The sequence below is a fragment of the Dendrobates tinctorius genome, unplaced genomic scaffold, assembly GCF_039654945.1.
Source record: "Dendrobates tinctorius isolate UK_male_01 unplaced genomic scaffold, ASM3965494v1 ptg000035l, whole genome shotgun sequence".
NCBI lineage: Eukaryota > Metazoa > Chordata > Amphibia > Anura > Dendrobatidae > Dendrobates > Dendrobates tinctorius.
Window position 1 is genome coordinate 49,343,437 of NW_027361703.1, and position 14,707 is coordinate 49,358,143.

Genomic DNA, 14,707 nt, shown 5'->3' on the forward strand with positions numbered 1-14,707 from the left:
AGACTTTTTTGATGCAATTATAAACATTTAGCAACAGTGATGGCTGAAATATTGCTGCAATGACGTCTCAATAACATGAATTTGGCTTTATGAGGTCATTTTTCCCTCATAGAAGACAATGAAGTCTGTAATACTAAAACAGACCTCCAAGTTGTGCTATTCCTATTATTAACAGATGAGATTGCCTTGATTTATATAACCCTTGAGGCCTAATTAACGACTTCATTAAACATACCAACGGATTAATCATCCATATCATTTACAAACTTACATGTGGTGCATTTTTTATGCTACAGACAAATCTGCTGCAAAGTTTTCATGATCTGAGTATTTGGATGCAACTTTGTCATAAAATACCTTTTTTGTATTGCTCAATCGTGAATTCTTATCACACTACCCAAAAAATGGTGTCACATAACTGCTGATCTGAATGGATTGAGGAGGTTGAGAATCTTCTAAATAGATCTCTCCAGTCAAGCAGTCCAGTAGCTAGCATTTTTTTTAATTACTTGGACATCTCTTGCAAATTGCTCTTGAAGGTTTGAATTTTTTTTGAGAAATATTTTTTTCAGCAAACAGATTGGGTTTAACACTAGCCTAAAGGGGGTTTTACACATAGCGATATCGCTAGCGATATCGCTATAACGTCACCGATTTTGTGACGTTATAGCGATATTGCTAGCGATATCGCTATGTGTGATACTTACCTCCGACCGGCTCCCCCGCTGTCCATCGCTGATCGCGCGAGATCGGCCGGCTCCATTTCTCGTCGGGCGCTTCCTGCTGGGCTTCCTACTGTGACGACGAGCGACGCGTGGATCCGCGTCAGGATCCTGAGTGTGAAAGGTGAGTATCGTCCGCTGTATCGCTGCTGCATCGCTGTGAGGTCTGCCTGTGTGACAGCTCACTAGCGATCATTTAGCGATGCACCAGCGATCCTGACCGGGTCGGATCGCTGGTGCATCGCTAAATGTAAAGGGGCCTTAAAGCCATGCAATCGCTGTCAGCCAAATGTTCACTCAGCCAACATCTACAGTATCGCTCCGGACTTATCTCTTGGAGATCAAGAGGATCTGGTATTTAAAGAAAACCTATCACTACATTTTTTATTATTTTATTTAAAAGCAGAGGGAATAACATTAATAATTTGCAAACAATTTGCAATCAAGGCACATACCAAGTGGGAGAAATAACCCCTTTCTTGGCACGAGCCTATGATTCAAAAGAGCCGACTTCAGCTGGGAATCCTCAAGCTCCGCTGCTCTGCAAAGGATCTTAAGTGCTGCCTTTGCATTTCATCCTTCCTCTAGCACGGTGGCTCAGTGGTTAGCACTGCAGCCTTGCAGAGCTGGGGTCTTGGGTTCAAATCCCACCAAGGACAACATCTGCAAGGAGTTTGTTCTCCCTGTGTTTGCGTGGATTCTCTGGTTTCATTCCAATGACATACTGATAGGGATTCTAGATTATGTGCCCTAGTGGGAACAGTGCTGAAAATGTACTGTATGTAAATCACTGTGGAATAAGATACTGCTATATAAGTGAATAAAATAAAAATATATGTCCTTGCTGTGGGCTTGCTATTCCCCACGCTGCACACACGATCCTGACTCCACTCGATTGTGCTCCTTCTCCACTGTGTCACTGCAATCAGGGCAGAGAGGAGAGAGATACTGCTGGCAACAGAAACCACCTACTCAAAGAAGGCATGTGCCAAAGAAGAAGGCTTTTATTTATTTGCAATAGCTGTGTATGGGCAGTGTATATGCATTTGTGTTATTGTGTGTGTATACATCTGTGCAAATTGCCTCTTCAGAAAGGAAGAGGACTAAAATAGTATAGCGCCACTTGTTGGAAGCAGCAATCCTACAAGTCACTTTCAACCCTTTAACGAGCCTTGCAATATTAGGATAAAAGCCAAATCAGAATTTCAGATATGGTGTTTCGGTGTTTTGCCCCTCGCCAGTGCAAAGTATGAGATCTGATTTGGCTAGATAAGAGGCTCTGGACTGATGTCTAAGGAGTAACGTTTCTCCTCGGGGAGAGTGACATACTGGCCCTGGCATGCCAATGTAAAGAGGCTTATTCACCGTTCAATGCTCCTCTGGGAAATTATATATGTAAATTGCCTCTTCAGAGAGGAAGAGGACTAATACGCTATAGCGCTACTTGTTGGAAGCAGAACTGCAAATAAGCCTCCTTACATACACAACATGCACAGTGTATGTATATCCACTGTCTGTGGGCAGCGTTTGTGCATATACACCATTTGTGCACAGCGTGTATGTATATACACTGTGCATAGCTTGTGTACACTGCTTCTGCATAGCATGTGTGTATATACACTGTACTCAGCATGTCAGGGCAGAGAAGTATACCTGTGCAGGAGCATGATATCGGGAACACTGTGTGGATGATGTATAACGCATCATCCACACGAAGCACAGAAAGAAGAAGGGAGGGACAGGACCAAGACAGCAACGCCCATCAGACCCGACCACCCCGTAGGTGTGTATACTAAAAGGTGTTTTTCTTTTGTAGCAGGCCAGGCATATATACAACATATTAGAATGCTGTATATGATGGCTGAGAGGTGGTGGTCTTTTCTCATATCGGACAAACCTGGTGACAGGTTCCCTTTAATGCATATACTGGGCTGTCTTGCAAGATATAACATTTCTGATGAATGTTCCTCTGTAAAAAGTATATATCCTTATCTTATTGGACACCATTGTTGGGGATAGCATAGTCTACTTACTATTTCCTACCTTTTTCTTGTGGTAATCCATCTGAGACCACAGAACATTTTTCAGACTGGTCTATATGTTAATATGCTTAGCATGTACTTGTGTGTCTCACAAAATTGGAATAACATCAAAACGTAATTTTTTTTCAGTTCTTCAATAGAAAAGTGAAACTCATATTATACAGAGTCTACAAACAGAGAGATCTATTTCAAGTGTTTATTTCTGTTAATGTTGATGATTATGGCTTACAGCCAATGAAAACCCAAAAGTCATTATCTCAGTAAATTAGAATACTTTATAACACCAGCTTGAAAAATGATTTTGAAATCTGAAATGTTGGCCTACTGAAATGTATGTTCAGTAAATGCACTCAGCACTTGGTCGAGGCTCCTTTTGCATCAATTACTGCATCAATGCGGTGTGACATGGAGGCAATCAGCCTGTGGCCCTGCTGAGGTGTTATGGAAGCCCAGGTTGCTTTGATAGCAGCCTTCAGCACATCTGCATTGTTGGGTCTGGTGTCTCTCACCTTCCTCTTGACAATACCCTATAGATTCTCTATGGGGTTAAGGTTAGGCGAGTTTGCTGGCAAATCAAGCACAGTGATACTGTTGTTTTTAAACCAGGTATTGGTACTTTTGGCAGTGTGGAAAAGGTGCCATATTCTGCTGGAGAATAAAATTTCCATCTCCAAAAAGCTTGGCAGAGGGAAGCAGGAAGTGATCTAAAATTTCCTGGTAGACGGCTGCGCTTACTTTGGTCTTGATAAAACACAGTGGACCTACACCAGCAGATGACATGGCTCCCAAACTTCACGCTAGACCTCAAGCAGCTTGGATTGTGCAATTCTCCACTCTTCCTCCAGAATCTAGGACATTGATTTCCAGATGAAATGCAAAATTTACTTTCAACTGAAAACAACACCTTGGACCATTGTGCAACAGTCCAATTCTTTTTCTCCTTGGCCCAGGTAAGATGATTTTGGCATTGTCTAGAATCATAGAATCATAGAGTTGGAAGGGACCTCAACGCAGGATTCACTAAATCATTCCAGACAGATGTCTGTCCAGCCTCTGTTTGAAGACTTCTATTGAAGGAGAGCTCACCACCTCTCGTGGCAGCCTGTTCCACTCATTGATCACTCTAACTGTCAAAAAGTTTTTTCTAATATCTAATCTGTGTCTCCTCCCATTCAGTTTCCTCCCATTGCTTCTAGTCTTTCCTTGTGCAAATGAGAACAAATATGATTCTTCAACAATGTGATAGCCCTTGAGATATTTGTAGACAGCTATTAAGTCTCCTCTCAGTCTTCTCTTTTGCAAGCTAAATATTCCCAAATTCTGCAACCTTGGTCTAATGGTCATGAGTGGCTTCACACAAGGATTGGGACACTTGTAGCCCATGTCCTGGATACGTCTGTGTGTGGTGGCTCTTGAAGCAATGACTCCAGCAGCAGTTCTCTCCTTATGAATGTCCCCCAAATTTTTGGATGGCCTTTTCTTAACAATCCTTTCAAGGCTGTTGTATGTTGTGAGTTCATTTTCCCCTTCACTACTGAGGCCCGAGGAACTCCCTCTTCTGGTGAAGAAAGGTAGTGAGCCTGATTGTCAAACACCTGGGGCTGATGATGATGACTGGCTGAGTGGAGTTAATGACTGGATATAAGGCTGCCAACGCCCTTCTGGCCTGCGGGTGATTTCTCTGTGGACTTCTAGGAAACCAGTCTGATTCCTGCTCATCTAAAGCTAAGATTTCTGCTTTGCCTTTTTGCATTAGTGTTTTGTTTTCCTTGCTTTTCTGGATTCTGCCATTCCCTGCTGGGGTGAGCTGAAACTCCTTTTGCCTGTTGCTCTGTCTTCAGAATATTCCTGAGTGCTGACATAGCCTTTTTTGAAGCCTAGCGTCTTCAGGGCCTTTTTTACTGTCAGTTTGTTGGCTCTTATTTTCATAGGGTTTTTTCATGGATTGCAGACAGCAGCCTTCATGTCCTTTCCTATCTAAGCTAGCTTGGGCCCCATCTTTGCTCAGTCTATCTTTCTGTCTGTGTTTTGTTCTTTCTTCTTGCTTCACCGTCATTATATGTGGGGGGCTGCCTTTTGCTTTGGGGTCTGCTCTGGGGCAGTTTAGATTTCCCTTTCTGTCTTTAGGCTATGTAGTCCTCCGGCTGTGATCGAGGGGCCTAGGGCATCGTAGGAGCCCCCCACGGCTACTGCTAGTTGTGTTGATAGGTTCAGGGGTCTGCAATCCGATAGCTGCCAACTTCTCTGGTTTTCTGGACTTAGCTAGCATTTCTATCTTTGCCTCCTACGGTGACTCAATCATAACAGAATCACCCGCCATTCCGCAGATCCTAGGGTACTCAATTGCAGGAAAGAATTGTATAAAAAAAAAAAAAAAGAAAGGTGTGTGTATTTTTTCCTCTATATCTCTGAGGCCGTAGGGGGAATTTTTTTTCTCTCAATGGAGATAAAGCAATTGTCTGATCGTGTGGAGCAGCTCGCTGCGGAAGTGCGGGGAATTTCCGCCTACCTTGCTCATTCACATGCTGCTGAACCAAAGATTCCTACACCTGATGTATTTTTTGGGATCGGTCTAAATTTTTGAATTTCAAAAATAATTGTAAATTATTTTTTGCCTTGAAGCCTAACTCGTCAGGGAGCTCCGCGCAGCAGGTTAAAATTGTCATCTCTTTGCTGCGTGGCGATCCCCAGGATTGGGCGTTTTCTTTGAAACCAGATGATCCTATTCTGACTAATGTGAACGCATTTTTTCAGGCCTTGGGGTTGTTGTATGACGAACCTAATGCCATTGATCAGGCTGAAAAGACCCTGCTGGCATTGAACCAGGGTCGTGATTCTGCAGAATTGTACTGTCAAAAATTCCGAAAGTGGGCAGTACTTACTACCTGGAATGATAATGCCTTGGCTGCTCTCTTTCGGAAGGGGTTGTCAGAAGCCGTAAAAGATACTATGGTGGGATTTCCTGTTCCCTCTGGTCTTGACGATTCTATGTCTTTAGCCATTCAGGTTGATCGGCGTTTGCGCGAACGCAGAGCTGCACGAGAGGTGTTGCCACCTGTTGAACAGATGTCTGAACCTATGCAATGTGATAGAGTTTTTTCCAGAGAGCAGCGTCAGGAGTTCAGAAGGCGTAATAAGTTGTGTTTTTTCTGTGGAGATGCCTCACATATTATTTCTGTCTGTCCTAAACGCGAGAACCGCCTTGCACACACGTTTTCTGTTGGTGGTGTTCAACCTAAGTTTCTTCTGGCTATTACTCTGATCTGCTCCCTGTCCACATTTTCCGCCAAGGCTTTTGTGGATTTGGGAGCAGCTCTAAACCTAATGGACTTGGATTTTGCTAAACGTTGTGGATTTCCGATGACACCTCTGCAGACGCTTATCCCTTTGAGGGGGATTGATGCTACTCCTTTGGCTAAAAATAAACCTCAGTTTTGGACCCAGGTGGTAATGCGGGTCTCCCCAGACCATCAAGAAAATTGCAGGTTTTTGGTGTTACATAATCTGCATGATACTATTGTTCTGGGGTTTCCCTGGTTACAAATTCATAATCCAGTTTTGGATTGGAAATCTGTGTCTGTGGTGAGTTGGGGTTGTCGGTGTGCCTTTAGTGAGGCTCCGGTGTTTTCCACCTCTCCTCAGTCGCATGATGTTCCTGATTATTTGGCGGACTTTTATGATGTATTTAGTGAGAATGAGTCTGCGTCTCTGCCTCCTCATAGCAGTTATGACTGTGCAATTGAACTGAGCCGGGGGTGTAAATTTCCCAAGGGTCGGCTCTTCAATTTATCTGTACCCGAGCACGAGGCTATGCGATCCTATATTAAGGAGGCATTGGAGAAGGGTCATATTAGACCATCCTCGTCACCCTTAGGTGCCGGTTTTTTTTTTGTAGCCAAAAAGGATGGATCATTAAGACCTTGTATTGATTATCGTGCTCTCAACAAAATTACTGTTAAATATCAGTATCCGTTACCCCTTATTTCTGATCTATTCTCCAGAGTTAAAGGTGCTTGCTGGTTTACCAAGCTTGACCTCAGGGGGGCGTATAATCTTATTCGCATTAAGCATGGGGATGAATGGAAGACGGCGTTTAATACTCCGGAGGGACATTTTGAGTACCTGGTGATGCCTTTTGGGCTCACTAATGCCTCTTCTGTCTTCCAGTGCTTCATGAACGATATTTTCCGAGATTTTGTCGATACATTTTTGATTATCTATCTGGATGATATTTTGATCTTCTCCAAGGATTGGGATTCTCATGTGGAACATATTCGGACTGTGTTTCGGATCTTGAGGGAGAATTCCCTGTATGTCAAAGGATCTAAATGCCTTTTTGGAGTACAGAGGATTTCTTTTTTGGGATTTATTTTGTCCCCGTCAACTATTGAAATGGACCCGGCCAAGGTACAGGCCATTTACGATTGGGTTCAGCCCACTTCTTTGAAGGCCCTCCAGAAGTTTTTGGGTTTTGCTAATTTTTATCGGAAATTTATAGCAAAATTTTCTAGTATTGCCAAGCCATTGACTGATTTGACTAAGAAGGGTGCTGATGTGTTAAATTGGTCTCCGGAGGCTGTTTCTTCCTTTCAGGAGCTGAAGCGAAGATTCACCTCCGCCCCGGTTTTGCGGCAACCTGATGTCTCACTTCCGTTCCAGGTAGAGGTGGATGCTTCTGAGATTGGTGCAGGAGCTGTTTTGTCCCAAAAGGATCCTGTAACATCTAAAATGAATCCCTGTGCTTTCTTTTCCCGAAAGTTCTCTCCATCTGAACGTAACTATGATGTGGGGAATCGGGAACTGTTAGCCATGAAATGGGCATTTGAGGAGTGGAGACATTGGTTGGAGGGAGCCAAGCATCAAGTCGTGGTCCTCACTGACCACAAGAATTTGATTTACCTAGAGTCGACTAAGCGCTTGAACCCTAGACAGGCTAGGTGGGCCTTGTTTTTTACACGTTTTGATTTTGTGGTTTCTTTTCTTCCTGGAACTAAGAATGTCAAGGCTGACGCCCTCTCTAGGAGCTTCTTTGCTGATTCTCCTGTGGTGACCAAGCCTGCTACCATCTTAGGCTAAGGGGTAGTTCTTTCTGCCATCTCGCCCGATTTGAGACGTGCTCTGGAAGAGTTCCAGGAGGACAAACCTGAGCGTTGTCCCAGTGGAAAGTTGTATGCTCCTGACCAGTGGAAGAAGAGAGTGATGTCTGAAGTTCATTGCTCTGCTTTGGCTGGTCATCCAGGTATTTTTGGTACTAGAGATCTGGTGAGTCAGTCTTTTTGGTGGCCCTCCTTGTCTCATGATGTCAGGAATTTTGTGCAGTCCTGTGGGACGTGCTCCTGGTCTAAATCATGTTCTCGCTCTAGTGGGTTGTTGATGCCTTTGCCTGTCCCCAAGAGGCCATGGACCCATATTTCAATGGATTTCATCTCTGATATGCCTGTCTCTCAAAGGATAACTGTTATTTGGGTGATTTGTGATAGGTTCTCTAAGATGGTTCATCTTGTACCACTCCCTAAGTTACCATCTTCCTCTGAATTGGTGCCCCTGTTTTTACAACTGGTGGTTCGCTTGCACGGGATTCCTGAGAACATTGTATCTGACAGAGGAGTCCAGTTTGTGTCTAGATTTTGGAGAACTTTCTGTTCCAAGCTGGGAATTCAGTTGTCCTTCTCCTCTGCTTTTCACCCTCAGACCAATGGGCAGACAGAGAGAACAAACCAGACCTTGGAGTCATATTTGAGATGTTTTATTTCTGCTGATCAGGATGATTGGGTTTCATTTTTGCCCTTGGCCGAATTTGCTTTAAATAATAGAGCTAGTTCTGCCACTTTGATGTCACCTTTTTTTTGTAACTTTGGGTTTCATCCTCGATTTTCTTCAGGGCAGGTGGAGCCCTCTGCCTGTCCAGGTGTTGACACTGTGGTGGAGAGAATGCACCAGATCTGGGACCAAGTGGTGGATAAGTTATCTCTCTCCCAGGAAAAGGCCCAGCGGTTTTCCAACCGACATAGGACCATTGGTCCCCAGTTTAAGGTTGGTGATATGGTGTGGCTATCATCAAAAAATATTGCTATGAAGGTGGCTTCTCCTAAGTTTAAGCCTAGATTTATTGGACCTTACAAGATTTTGGAGATTATTAATCCGGTCTCTTTTCGTTTGGCTCTTCCTGTCACATTTAAAATCCATAATGTGTTCCATAAATCTTTGTTGAAGAGGTTTGTTGAACCTGTTGTTCCGGGGGTTGCACCTCCAGACCCTGTATTGGTTGAAGGTAACATGGAATATGAGGTAGAGAAAGTACTGGATTCCCGTCTGGCTAGACGGAGACTCCAGTATTTGGTTAAGTGGAAGGGTTATGGTCAGGAGGATAATTCCTGGGTCTCTGCCTCTGATATTCATGCCAAAAGATTGGTGCGTGCCTTTCATCGGGCTCACCCTGATCGCCCTGGTGGCGTGGTTGAGGGTTCGGTGACCCCTCCTCAAGGGGGAGGTACTGTTGTGAGTTCATTTTCCCCTTCACTACTGAGGCCCGAGGAACTCCCTCTTCTGGTGAAGAAAGGTAGTGAGCCTGATTGTCAAACACCTGGGGCTGATGATGATGACTGGCTGAGTGGAGTTAATGACTGGATATAAGGCTGCCGACGCCCTTCTGGCCTGCGGGTGATTTCTCTGTGGACTTCTAGGAAACCAGTCTGATTCCTGCTCATCTAAAGCTAAGATTTCTGCTTTGCCTTTTTGCATTAGTGTTTTGTTTTCCTTGCTTTTCTGGATTCTGCCATTCCCTGCTGGGGTGAGCTGAATCTCCTTTTGCCTGTTGCTCTGTCTTCAGAATATTCCTGAGTGCTGACATAGCCTTTTTTGAAGCCTAGCGTCTTCAGGGCCTTTTTTACTGTCAGTTTGTTGGCTCTTATTTTCATAGGGTTTTTTCACGGAATGCAGACAGCAGCCTTCCTGTCCTTTCCTATCTAAGCTAGCTTGGGCCCCATCTTTACTCAGTCTATCTTTCTGTCTGTGTTTTGTTCTTTCTTCTTGCTTCACCGTCATTATATGTGGGGGGCTGCCTTTTGCTTTGGGGTCTGCTCTGGGGCAGTTTAGATTTCCCTTTCTGTCTTTAGGCTATGTAGTCCTCCGGCTGTGATCGAGGGGCCTAGGGCATCGTAGGAGCCCCCCACGGCTACTGCTAGTTGTGTTGATAGGTTCAGGGGTCTGCAATCCGATAGCTGCCAACTTCTCTGGTTTTCTGGACTTAGCTAGCATTTCTATTTTTGCCTCCTACGGTGACTCAATCATAACAGTTGTTATCCTGGTTGCTTGTACACCTTTTTCTACCACACTTTTTCCTTCCACTCAACTTTCCATTAATATGCTTTGATACAGCACTCTGTGAACAGCCAGCTTCCTTATTAATGACCTTTTGTGACATCCTCTCCTTGTGGAGTGTGTCAATGACTGCCTTATGGACATCTGTCAAGTCAGCAGTCTTCCCCATGATTATGGAGCCTACTGAAACAGACTAAGTGACCTTTTTAAATGCTTAGGATGCCTTTGCAGGTGTTTTTTTTTGTTAAGTATTCTAATTTACTAAGATAATGTCTTTTGAATTTTAATTGGCTGTAAGCCATATTCATCAACATTAACAGAAATAAACACTTGAAATAGATCACTCTGTTTGTAATGACTCTATATAATATACGAGTTTCACTTTTTATATTGAAAGAAAAAATTAAGAAAAGTCGTCAGCTCACCCGTAATGCAGGTATCCCGACATCCAGATCTCGCACGGACAAGGCTGAGCAACCGGTGTGGAAACAATCAAAGCAGGTGTAGTCCAGCGGGATCCAATGAGAAAATCTTCAGTATTAAAATATAGCTTTTATTGTGCCATATAAAAACATAACATTAGAAAGAGATAGTCCACCAAGGTAAATTCGCACATAACAGCAAAATGTACACAATGCAGCGTTTGTGACCAACATGTTTCGACTTTAGGTCTTAATCGTTTGGTCACAAACGCTGCATTGTGTACATTTTGCTGTTATGTGCAAATTTACCTTGGTGGACTATCTCTTTCTAATGTTATGTTTTTATGTAATGACCATGCCGAACGTTCCCTGCTATCGACCCACACACGGTATCCGCAGCCGAAGCAATTATGACACACACCGGTGTCAGGGATAACAGTTGTGCTACAACCGGTTCTGAACCCGGTTCTGGCGCTGGTTCCAGTTCTGGTCCCTCACCTGCTCCTGCTCCCGACGCTGCCCCTGTACCTCTGCGAGGTCCCTGCCAGGATCCTCTCTCTCTGTCTGTCCCTCGGCTTCCTGCTGCTGCCTCTCTCTCCTCTACTTCCTGGCACGCCGCAAGCAGGCTTCCAGGGAGAGTTATTAGGACGCATGCGCTTCCCCCGGTCTCTTAAAGAGACAGCACGCATTTTTTGAAAATAACAACTAACCAATGACAGTGCACTGATTACTATTTCTGGCCCCTCTGCCATAGGGAGGGTGCCGGAGCAATGAGTATTCACTCTTGCTAATCCCCATTCTATCTACAGGCTGCACTGTATGGCATTCTGTTTTTGCACTCTGCTTATACTCTTTGTCTCCGCAGAATTTCAATGACCAGTGGTTCGACTATTCCAGACGACATCTGTACCATAACTCTCAAGTTCCATCCCGTTCTGCCACTCCACCATCTGTACCCATGGACAACACTAAAGTCGCCAGAGCCAGCTTCACCCCATATACCTGGTGTCTGCTGGTCAGCTCCACTGTATCTATAATATCTGTTTACCTGTTTGTCCTACTGGGACAGCTGCTTCGTGTCTGGAGGTAGCACCTGTGTCCCCCAGGTATCCCTCTCTGGTCCTGTTCGACTGATCTTACTAAGGGTACCTGGGGCTCACTAGTCACGCCCTCTTCAGAGCTCCCTGGACCGTGGTCCCGAGGTTCCACTCAAAAAATAAAAGACGAATGTGAACTTCACCAACTGTGCCTCCGCTTCAATTCGTTACAAGTTGCTTTTACTTCAGCAGGAACAGGAATTATAACTTGGAACAAATAAGGAACAGTCTCTCATGGGTAGTCCACGTTTACAGTTCACACTTAGATACTGAGATGTGATGGAGCTTTAAGAGCACTGGACAGTGTCTTTTGTTAGTTTACACAAGGGGGTAGACGCAGCAATTAGAGGTTACAGACCTGTGCTCGGGGTTAGCTCCTCAGTGTGTCACGGTACAGGTGAATGTAAAAACTGTGATGAATCCAGTCAGAAAAACCTTAGAATGATGTCTGTACAGGTTAGAGAGGGAACGCAGGCTCTTAAGCCTGCAGGAGATCTTGAGGTAAAAACAGCCTCCACTTATGTTCTGCTCTCCCTGAAGGCATTCCTCAGACTAAAGAACATTCTAGACTTGCCTGGAAAACAGCTCCTCCTATTGACCATGTGACTAGAATTACAGCTCACAAATGCAGGTAATAATGTATAGGGGCAGTTAGAGAGTGAGCAGTAGTGGACAGAAGCCACTCACAATTATTATTATTATTATTATTATGCATTTATATAGCGCCATTTATTCCATGGCACTTTACATGTGCAATCTAGGATTACTTAAAGGGACGGACACACTCTGGACTGGGTCACTACATTTATATGGCACAATAAAAGCTATATTTTAATACTAAAGATTTTCCCATTGGATCCTGCTGGAGTACACCTGGTTTAATTTTTTTAATTTAAAAACGGAAATAAATTAACTTTTTGATGATATTCTAATTTTGTGAGAAGCACCTGTATGTCAGGAGTTCTAACCAGGAACTTTAAAGGGGTTTCCACACAGACAAAGTACATTTTACTCAATACATCCTGGAATAAAATTTTTTTTCACAATTTGGATGTTTTAAAAAAGTTCCTGTGCTGAAATAATCGTGTAAATGTGCCCCTGCTGTATACTGGGTAATGGCTGGGTCTGACCGTGCGGGAACATGGTCTGATCATACCACAGCTCCTGGAGTATTTTTGCTGCATCAGTTCCAGCAAAATGGATGGGATTTATAGAAATCTCAAACCCACTGTGCTTCTATTTAATGTAATGTACACTCACCTGGTGTACCTATTTCAAATCTGCATCATGTCAGTTTCTCTTGCAGGTGCGCTGAATTTTATGTGCAGATTTTACCTGCAGACTTGCATTTGCTGGGAATATAGCCATAGCCTGATATGTCTTAGTGCTAACAAAAAAGAACACTCTTCATTTAAAATGTCAAAGCACCACTCCAGCCTTTTTTTTCAATTCTAAGCTAAGTTCCCCAAATCAGCGGTAACGGTAATAAGTTCTCAATGTAAGTCTATGCCTCATTCTGGCCCAGTTCTGGTTCTCACAGATTTACATTGAAATGTGACTTCTTGATCTCTCGAGCAAAGACTGTAGTGATCCGTTTGGTCACAAACTGCTAGAGAGTGACCAGAGCGCCGTTGATGGAAGATGATAATGGCGACTGGTAAGTATGAGAGTAGGCCCAGGGAACTTAGCTTAGTAGCACCACTCCATTGCTGCAATGAAAAAAAGCCCCGCTAGAGTGGTGCATTAAACAAAAATAAAAAAAAAAGACTAGCATGACCTGGGGACACCATATATACCACGTATGGCATGTACTCATAAGACAAAGTAGTGTTTTCTATGCGATAAGGCTGGCCTGACTGGGCACGTGCCCTCAAAGATGGTGGTGAGAAGCAGCTGAAGAAGCGGTTTTTGTACATATGCTGGTGATGGCATACAGGGGAATCAGTAGAAAAAAAAGAACAAACAATCCTAACATGGAGAACATATATGGCCATTGATTCCCTTAAAATAAATGCTGTTGAGTGAGAGTCATTTATTTGGCTAGATGTGTATATATGTTAATTCTGCTTGTCTATATGTCATCCATTGCCAAGAAGCAGTAGCGTGCAGATAAGCACCATGGCGCCGGCTGTGCTCTCATGTGTATGACTTGTGCTTGAAATCCTAATGCTTTCACATAATGGGCTCAGCTTTAATATAAAGCTATGCACATCCATCATTTACATAATTGTTTCTTTGGTTATGTCAGTGTTCAAATAGATTTTCTCATGCCGTATCAAATAGAAGGAAAAAGACAAACTATTTTCTATGTTTAGGTTGCAATCTATTTCGCATTTATTTATGACATCAAAGCTAAGCGTCATCATTCGGATGATAAAAACAACAATTCTATTCTGTTAACCATATTCTTTATAGATGTTTTTAAAGCAAGTTGGACAAAATGAATGTACCTTTTTGTATTAAAAACAAGCACCTGAAAAAAATGTTGCTCTATTGTTATTACAGTAGGAAAAGCTGCTTGGTAACGTAATAAATTAGGACAGCATTTGCTTAGCGGCTGCACTTTGCATGCAACTAAATGGCGCTAAAATAAGAAATCATGCAGATTTTACATGAAAATGTGCGCATATGTCAATGTTCAATCATAGCCAAGGTGTATGTTTGTTGTATGGTTGTATGTATACCTTGTCAATTTCTCTCTTTTTGTAAATGTCTAAATGAGCACAGTATGCCTGATTGCCATTAGAGCACTTCACTTTCATATCGCAACTGCATAAAAGCCCCATAATGGCTTAGCGAAATCTTTACACTTCTGCATCACGACGTCATTATTTTTTGCATAAAAAGCACAATTCAATGGGTGTTATTATATTGGAAATACGCTGGTTAAAAGGATGCATTGTGCTCCCTAGACACAGCCAAGGAATATTAAAAATTACTATGCTAATTGCATTTACTTCAAAATGTCTCCTAGGTCTAAGAGAGGTGGATACTGTCTGCACATTCAGGGTTTTACTGCTAAACATCTAATATATAAAGCTCAATGTGGGTGTGTATGCACAGTTGTGGCCAAAAGTATTGACACCCATGCAAATTTTGTCAGA